Genomic DNA, 9,682 nt, shown 5'->3' with positions numbered 1-9,682 from the left:
GGAGACCTTCTCATGATCCCAATCGTATCCCCACAAAATGGTTTATCACATTTATCGACGACCACACTCGAGTATGTTGGGTCTATCTACTAAAAGAAAAATCTGACATTCGCTCAGTATTCATAAATTTCCACTCTATGATTCAAACACAATTTCAAGCACAACTTCAAATTTTATGTACTGACAATGACATAGAATATTTCAATACCACTTTGCAAGACTGCCTGAAAAGATATGGGATAGTTCATCAAAGTTTATGTGTCAACACTCCTCAACAAAATGGGATTGCCGACCGAAAAAATAGACACCTACTTGTAGTTGCTCGTACCTTAATGTTCACTAAAAACATGCCAAAAACATTTTGGGAAGATGCCATTCTGACATCTATATATCTCGTCAATCGTATGCCTAGTCGTACTCTCTCTTTTGACTCATCTATACAAAAATTCTGAAAATACTGTCCTACTTCTCACCTCAGTTCAAACCTACCCTAAGGGTGCGTTTGATTGCACACATTTTCCATGGAAAATGGGTTTTTTCCACCTAATTTCCTACTTTTGTCTTGTTTGATTGACAATTTTTTCCAAGGAAAATATTTTCCTTGTTTTGGTCACGTGACCACATTTTCCTTAAAAACAAGGAAAATATTTTCCTTGGAATAGGGTGGATTTTATTTTCCATGGAATTTAACCCTTCCAAAAATTCTAGTAACCAACCCACGTGAATATCTCTCTCTCTCACATCTCTACCAACGTACCATCTCTCTCATCCATTCAACCTTCTCGCATCGATTGAAAGGAACTAGGAAGGCATCTCACTCTCTCATCGAGTCAACCGAACTAGGAAGAAGAAATCGACGATTTGCCTCCGGAGAAATCACTGCGAAAGGTTAGCAACGAGACGGTGACTGCATAGATTGAGGTTAGTTTAACAATCAAACCACCATATTCTTAATGCTTCAGTTTTGTCGATTCTCTCTGTTTAAAAATTATTAGGTTCATTTTTTCATGGGTCTTCATTATTTCAAGTTGCAGATTCCAATTTTGTTTCTGTTTTTCTTGATTTTGAGATTCCACGTGATTGGATGCCGAATGGAACATGAATTCCAGAATTTTTCTCATCTATAATCACCCCCAATTCTGTTTCTGTGATGTATGAGTCATTATTTATCAAACGCACATTATTCCAGTGATACTCTAAAGATGTTTAGGCAGTGCAATTCTGATGAATGTGTGGAAATTGGTTGTCTTTTATGAGGATTATAGGGAGAGAAAAATTGGGTTCTACAAGGTGGAGCTACTGATAGAATTAGTGTTAGAATTTAAGTTGTTTTTCTACCATGTGAGAACATACATGGATTTTTCTCTTGGGAATTTAGCAGAGTCGTGAGTTGGACAGAGCATTAGAAATCCTCCTGCATGTTTGTTTTATGATGTATAAAGCTCAGAGAAACCGAGATTAGGATTTGACATCAACAGATGAAGAGTGCATAATAGAGCAGCAACATCTCCTACTACTTCCTTTCCCTTGGCATAGTAAAGCATTGGTCCTGTCCACTGCAATATGTAGGAAAAAATAAATTAGTTCAAAGAAACAAAGACTTATACAAACATTTATGGCAACAACAAAAAGTTGATAGCATAAGACTTGCATAACGATGAAAATATAAGAGACATTATTTATGTTGAAACTTACTTCTGTCTGCTTAGAAGAATGACAGAAGGAGCAAGCAATTCTGTCTATGTTCGGTGCATCACGGGGTTTCCCATTAATGTTGGAAACTGCTGTGTTGTCAGAAGGAGACGCTAATCCTTAACCAACTGATTTAGACAACCCATAATCTTGTTTTTTTGTCTTTTGGCATCCTGTGTGTGCAATGGGTCTTGATGGAAAGTTCTATCAGCTATTTCACCAGAAGCTGTATCAAAATCACCCTCAACTAATCTTTTGGCTCCCTATGTTCCAGAACTCTGCATTTGTGAATGACAGCAGCTTAAAGATTGAAGATATAGTATCGCAATAATTTGACATGCTTAGGAACTAACATGTTTCTCACGTTAGCTAAAAAATTCTGCTAGTTGAATTTTACAGTAGCAGAAATAGCAATTTAACAAGTATTGATTTTGTGCCAACAATAAATTAAAATTATTGCAAGAGAATAGAGTACAAAAGCTGTCAAGTTTATCTAAATTTTTTCCTTGGATAGGACATATCAGTTGTAGTTTTCAATTTATCAGACTAGGCTGAAAGTTATAGTAAGCAAGCTTGAAGCGGGACTAAGAATAGAAAAAATTTACACACAAGGTGACACACTGCACAATTTTGTTATCAAAACCTCCAAAAAGTTTCCCAGATATGTTTGTTTAGTAGTAAATTCAACGTGGGATCATCAGGAAACAAGAAAATATTTACAAATGATATGCACACGATTGTGAATATCTTTTTGTGGAGAAAATATGGAAGGTTGTAGGGGAGGTTTCCAGAGAATCTTGGAGATGAAATAGAGAATTGCCTACAAATCAACAGAGGAGGGTAAATAACACACGGGAGGCTTTGTTCATCTTGAATGTAAATTAACAGGCTAAATGTGACATTAAATATCGAGCAAAGGGCAAATATAGGAAGAGAAAAGTGTCCAAAGTAAAGCCTGATAGTGGAAAACTCTGGTTCAGCATCCAGCAGTGGAAATGAATTTTCATTTAAGGAAACCCCTCAACAAGGGTCATAAAAAATTTTAACAATAAGAATTCCTCGAGATAATTCTTGAATCTTTGAAATGAAATATTTTAATACCAAGAAAGGAACAAGCCAGTATAGTTTTCAGTACTAATGCGGCCACAGCCCCGGGGAGGGGGGGGATATCAAACAAGCCCAATCTAAAAAACTTCAATAGGGTAGGAATACATTTTGACAAGCATAATAAAGATTACCTTTATATATAGCTCATGGACCTGTTGGAAGAAGCTCTTGATTCCATCATTATTATGAGAATCATGAAGCAGCATCAACCGTGTATGTATGATTAATTGGTTAAAGAAAAAAAAAACTCATAATGAAATCATAAATCAATTTAAGTTATGTTGGAAAAATGAGAAAAATATTCCAAACCTGTCATTATAACTAAAACATCCCAAAATAATTCGATTAGTTAATCAAGATGTCATTATAAAACATTAATTTCACACTTTTAGTGATCTAATTATCAGAATCTATGCAATGTGCTTACATTTTCCTTTTTTTTTCTTCTCGAGTTGTGTCATTTAGCAGCATGACAATAACCAATACTCTCTTTAAATAAATCATTTTTTTTCTCCTGCTAGATTCAATTGATAAATTCAAGGTGTTTATAAAAATGAGAATGTGAAAAGTGATATTTTCTTACTTTTCTCTGAAAAAGTCGTAGTATCTCATTGGAGCAATTAACTAGATATATATGTGTGTGATTTTGGACATTTAAATATACAAATTCAAACATTGTTTTAATTTTACATTGAATTTTTATTTACCATGGTAGTTTATAGCATGGCTACAACAACGAATCAACGTCGATGCCGATGACAGCATTTAGGTTTATTTTGGACGATGGTCATTGAAGCGATTGTGATATATAATGAACTTAGGTGTCGTGCACGACGTCTTCCAAGAGCTCCTTATACAAATTGGAATTCTGAAAGAGAAATAACACTTACACGAATGTTTAGCACGAGTGATACAATATGTCGTGATCTCCTTAGGATGAAAATAGGTCCATTTCAAAGATTACATGCTTGTTTGCGAACTTATGGATTGGTTGATAGGAAATACGTTCGAATTAAGGAACAAGTCGCAATTTTTTTGAATACAATCTGGCATGACCAACGTAATCGCGCTGGATGTTTTACTTTCTTTTGCTCTGGTCAAACAGTGAGCTTTTATTTTCATAGAGTCTTACACGCTTGTCTTAGACTGTATAGAGATGTTGTGACTAATGCCACTCCTCATAACTCACCATACAAAAAAGAAAATGTGCAGCCATGGTACTCCTTTTTCCAGGTTAGTGGTTTGTAGTTATTTCGTCATATTTCTTAAAACTTCAATATACACATTTATTTTGAAAAGTATTCTTTTTTAAAGGATACCGTAGGAGCAATCGATGGTACACATATTGCTGTGTATGTGCCTTTAGAGGAGCAAGGTAAATATCGCAATAGAAAGCAAGTGATCTCCCAAAATGTTTTAGTAGCTTGCACATTTGATATGAAATTTACTTATGTGCTTGCCGGTTGGGAGGGATCCACACATGATGGTCGATTGTTACGGAGTGCAATATTACGTCAAGGACATAAGCTAACAATTCCTGTTGGTAAGTTGTGTCACTATTTTGAAAACATTTCTTCCACACATAAGTTATAATAATTACCTAATTACCATCTTATGAATGACTCTTTCGTAGGTAAATATTATCCTGTTGATGTTGGCTTCCCATCGATTTTAGGTTTTCTTGCACCATATCGTAGGACTCGTTATCATCGTAGAGACATTGAAGGTCAACGTCCTAAAAGTAGTAAGGAGTTCAATTTTCGACATTCATCTCTACATAATGTTATTGAGCATACAATTGGTTTGCTAAAAAAAAGATTTGCATATTTGAAACATCAACCCTATCACGACATTGACACACAAGCAAAGATAGTCCTTGCCTGTTCTGCCATCCACAACTTCTTAAGGATTGATGACATTGAAGATGTTTGTGAGGAGGACGACTTAGATAGTAGTGATGATGAGGTTAACCCTACGCATGTTGATGTACCTGAAGATGAAACTCCAAATGCTAACATATCTTTCACAAATTAGGAAGTGTGGTCTAATAAGAGGAATGCGATTGCTGATTTAATGTGGGCTAATTATCTTCCCAATCAGAATGCGGGAATTGATTTTGCTTGAAATCTGATTTTTTTCCTTTTTTTTCTTGTGGCATTTTTTTTATTTTTTTTCTTTTTATGTAATGGATATATACTTACTAGACTTTCATCTGTAGTAATTACTTGAATTGAAGACGTATTGACATAAAGCATATTTTTTGTTTTTTTTTTCATGTCCTATAATAGTTGACATAAACTTGCTAGAATTTTAAATATTGTAATTTGAATTGCTGTTATTGGAGATAAATTGTTGACATGTAATTTTGTTAAATGTTCTTATTTATTAATCTTGCACTATAGATATCATGGCAAATATTCGACAAAGCTCTACGGCTTCTTATCGAGTTCCTAGACCAACCCTCCATTCAGATGTTGAGGAAATAAGCTCAACCCAAGCGGATCCTAATTCTAGGAATCGTCAAATACGTTGGAGTGATGCAATGGATGGTTGTATGGTAACTGCACTACTACATCAAGTGCTGGCTAGTCACAAAAGAAGTGACAATGGCTTTTCATCATATCACGTGTCCAAAGCAATCGAGAGCGTGTACAATGGATGCGGAGTCGTGGTGTTTGATAAGAATGTGAGGGCACGATTGAAAACTCTGAAAAAAGAATATGTTGAAGTTCGTCAGTTGTTAAGTATGAGTGGTTTTGGGTTAGATCCTCATACTGGACGTGTCACAGCCGATGTACTAGCTTGGGAGGAGTTGTTGAAGGTACAAAATTTCATTGACCAACGAAAGTATTATTCCTTAAATATTAGTAATATAATTTATTTTGACAACTGAGTAGCGTAAAACATACTTGACTCTTTTTCTTGTAGGGCAAACCAGAATTTGGAAAGTGGAGGACCAAACTTTGTGCTCGTTATGATGATTTGGAGGCTATCTTTGGAAATGATTCTGCTACAGGAGATCGTGTTGTAGCCGGCAATGACATTTTATCCCCCGAACATGGTACGTACTAGATCGTACATAAAAATTTGTACAATTCGTATTATATTAGAGATTCTAACAAATTCTTATTTTATTAATTTTTTTAGATGAAAATGTGCATGAAGTTGATGGTCAAAATGAGGATACTGAACCAAGTCCCATTCGCGCTCCTAAGCGTAATGCTGAAGGAGGAACTAACAAAGTTTGCCGTCGACCTACCCAACCTAATGATGAGAGTCTCGTTGCCCTATCAAGTATTGCCGAATCATCTAAAAAAATTGCTAATGCTATGGAGACTCAAGCAACATTAGATACACTAAACCACATCAATTGGCAGTTGGTTCTAGAAAAATTACAAGGCATGAGTATAGAAAAGAGTGACATAATGCAAGTAATGAAAAATTTTCGATCGGATGAGAGTCTGGCTAGAGTATTTATAAGTTTGACTGATGAAGAATTCATGCGTGATTTAGTATTTGATATTCTGGGCCGTGATTCGCCTCTACTATTTTAAGATGATGTGCTTGGATAATTCAATAAACATATGTGAAAGTATGACATCTATGTTGATTTTATTTCCTATTTTCTTATGATAGAGATTTTACGGGTTTTTTCATTTTCGTTTTATGTAATACGTTAGACAAAATTTCATCATTATTTATTGAATTGATTATTTGATTATTATTTTTGATTGCAAAGAAGAATATTTAACTAGTAGTAATCTGAATTGGTTATTTCATCTCGATAGTGTTTATGCATCTTTCGTACCGAATCTTGGCATGTCTTTATCCATAAATTAACTGCTATATTAATTAGGATTGATTAGGATTTGGCCGAATTTATGTCTATAATTTGTTTAAGAGTTGGAACATTCATTGACAAATTTTCATGAAAAAAATCCAATATTTTCCATGGAAAAAGTGACAATTTCCATGGAAAATAGTGCTTGTCAAACAGATAAAATTGGAAAAAATAACAATTTCCATGGAAAATAATGGCTATCAAACACCTAAAGTTGAAAAATTATAACATTTTCTAGGTTGAAGTTTAAGTCAATCAAACATGTGTAATTAACATTTTCCATGTAAATAATTTCCAGGCAATTGAATTACCTGAAAAATATTTTCTTTCCATACAATTTTCCTACTTGCAATCAAACGCACCCTAAGAGTGTTTGGAAACACTACCTTTCGTACACATCCACTCCCATCATAGAAACAAACTAGAACCACGTGCAATCAAGTGTGCGTTCATTGGATACTCAACCACTCAAAAGGCTACAAAATGCTATGACCCATCCACAAAAAAAAGTGTTTGTCAACCAAGATATCACCTTCTTTGAAAAAACACTCTACTTCCAAAAACCTTCCCTTTAGGAGGAGAATCAAAGTGAAGATTGGTTCTTGGATCGGGAGTTCTCAAACGAAATGACAAGAAGACTCTAGTTTACTCAAGGAAGCCTAAATTGAAATACAAGGAAAATCTCACACCAGAGGCACCAAGAGAGTTGGAACCGGTGATAGGACCTGATGAGAACCCCTCCAAAGAATCTAAATCCCCGAATGATTTATCCATTGCTCTCAGAAAACAAATTCGGTCTTGTATTCTACATCCTATTTCAAAATTCACGTCTTATAAAACTCTTTCTATAGGGTTTCGTGCTTTTACGGCTAACCTTGATGAAACAAAAATCCCAAAAAATATTTTGGATGCCTTGGAATCACACAAATGGAGAGAGTAGTAATGGAGGAAATGAGAGCTTTAAAAAGGAATGGAACATGGGAAATGGTAAACTTACCGAAAGAAAAGAGGCCTGTAGGCTGTAATTAGGTTTTTAATGTGAAATATAAAGCTGATGGGACAATAGATCGCTACAAAGCTCGTCTGGTCATCAAATGATATACTTAAACTTATGGCATCGACTACACAGAAACATTTGCATTGGTGGCAAAACTAAATACAGTCTAAGTTCTGTTTTCCTTAGTCGTAATCTAGATTGGCCACTTCAATAGCTAGACATCAAGAATGCATTCTTGAATGGAAAGCTAGAAGAAGAAGTGTTCAGACAATACCACCAGGCTTCAATGAAGAGGATGAAGAAAAACAAGTGTGTAGACTCAAGAAATTTCTATATGGTCTCAAACAATAACCAAGAGCGTGATTCGACAGATTTGCAAAAGTATTAAAAGATCAAGAATATCAGCAAAGGCAATCAGATCATACCTTGTTCTTCCAACATTCTAAAGATGGGGCAAAGACAATTCTAATTGTATATGTCGATGATATCATCTTAATTGGGGAAAACACAACCGAAATGGAAAGACTAAAGAAATGCTTAGCCACCGAATTCGAAGTGAAGGACTTAGGATAGATGCTATACTTCTTAGGAATGGAGATTGCAAGAACAAAGAAGGGTGTTAGTGTCTCTCAAAGAAAATATATTCTTGACCTGTTAACTGAAACTGGAATGCTAAAATGCAAACCAAGCGACATACCTATTGAGGGTAGAAAATAATAAAAGACTTTGGTAACTCAGTGGAAACAGACAGATATCAAAGAGTTGTTGGAAAGTTAATCTACCTATCACACACTAGATCTGACATCGCCTTCACAGTCAGCTGGTGAGTCACCATATGTACTCTCCCAAAGAAACTCACCTGGAGGTTGTGTACAAAATATTAAGATATCTAAAAGGCACCCTTGGGAAGGGACTGTTCGTTGAAAAAAATAAAAAAAAGAAGTAGAAATATTCACAGACGCAGATTGGGATGGATCGATAGAAGACAGAAGATCTACTAGTGGCTACTATACTTTTGTCACGGAAAATTTGATAACTTGGAGAAGTAAGAAAAATAATGTAGTGGTGAGAATTAGTACTGAAGCTGAATTTAGAGCTGTTGCACAAGGGATATGTAAAGGACTATGGATAAAGAAACTCTTAGAAGAACTAAATGTCGAGGTTGAATTTTCAATCAAACTCTATTGTGATAACAAAGCGGCCATCAAAATTTCTCTCAATTCAATGTAACATTATAGAACTAAATATGTAGAGGTGGATAGACATTTTATCAAAAAGAAAGTTGAAGATGGAATTATCAGTATGACATATGCCCCTAAAAAAGAGAAAATTGCAGATATCTTCACTAAAGGATTGCCAAAACAATTCTTGACAACTTTAGATACAAGTTGAACATGATTAACATCTACAGTTCAACATGAGGGGAAGTATAGAAAACCGATTATGGAAAGACAAAAAGAAAATTGTAATTGATAGGATTATTAGTTGGATGATTTATTTCCTTATTTAACAGATAGAATTTTTCATTTTTCATGCCATGCTTTGTAATATAAATAGGTTGTATTAGATATGTAATATTTATAGAGAAATAAAGAAGTTTCATTCTTCAGAGGTGTAGAGGTGTCTTCATTACATTGTCATTGTCGTGTTGTTAGGAAATCTATGTGATAAAATTAAGAGTAGGCCACGTGGGGAAAAGAGAACAAAATATAATTAAAAAGAAACAACTAACAATTGCAAACAAATATGAAGGATACATAAGAATTATTTCCAAGAAACCCACAGACCACATCATCCTTTGAGGTGAGATCACAAAGTAGATTTGATAAAAGTTGTTGAAAGAGTGGTTGAAAAGTTGTGGGTCCCATAAAATGTATGGTTCAAATTAGTTGTTGACTTTGACTTAGATTAAAATCTGAATTTTATCTTCTACCAAACAGGGGCTTGAGACTCCAAATGTGTGTAAGGAAAAGATTGACACTGAACTTCTAGTGTTTTGACTCCAGATCATCAGAATCTGGACTGTGACAAAACTTACACCCTCA

The 9,682-nt window shown here is 34.8% G+C and overlaps 1 long non-coding RNA gene across 1 annotated transcript; it reads left to right on the top strand.

The window, feature by feature from the left end:
• Window positions 1-5,482: 5,482 nt before the first annotated feature.
• Window positions 5,483-5,765, top strand: LOC111397680. Its single transcript, XR_002703308.1, has 2 exons — window positions 5,483-5,620; window positions 5,728-5,765. It is a non-coding gene; the product is annotated as an uncharacterized LOC111397680 (long non-coding RNA).
• The last annotated feature ends 3,917 nt before the right edge of the window (window positions 5,766-9,682 follow it).

The sequence above is a fragment of the Olea europaea genome, chromosome 7 (assembly GCF_002742605.1).
Source record: "Olea europaea var. sylvestris chromosome 7, O_europaea_v1, whole genome shotgun sequence".
Lineage (NCBI taxonomy): Eukaryota > Viridiplantae > Streptophyta > Magnoliopsida > Lamiales > Oleaceae > Olea > Olea europaea.
Note: the sequence above shows the minus strand (reverse complement) of the source record. Positions and strands in the feature narration are given on the sequence as shown.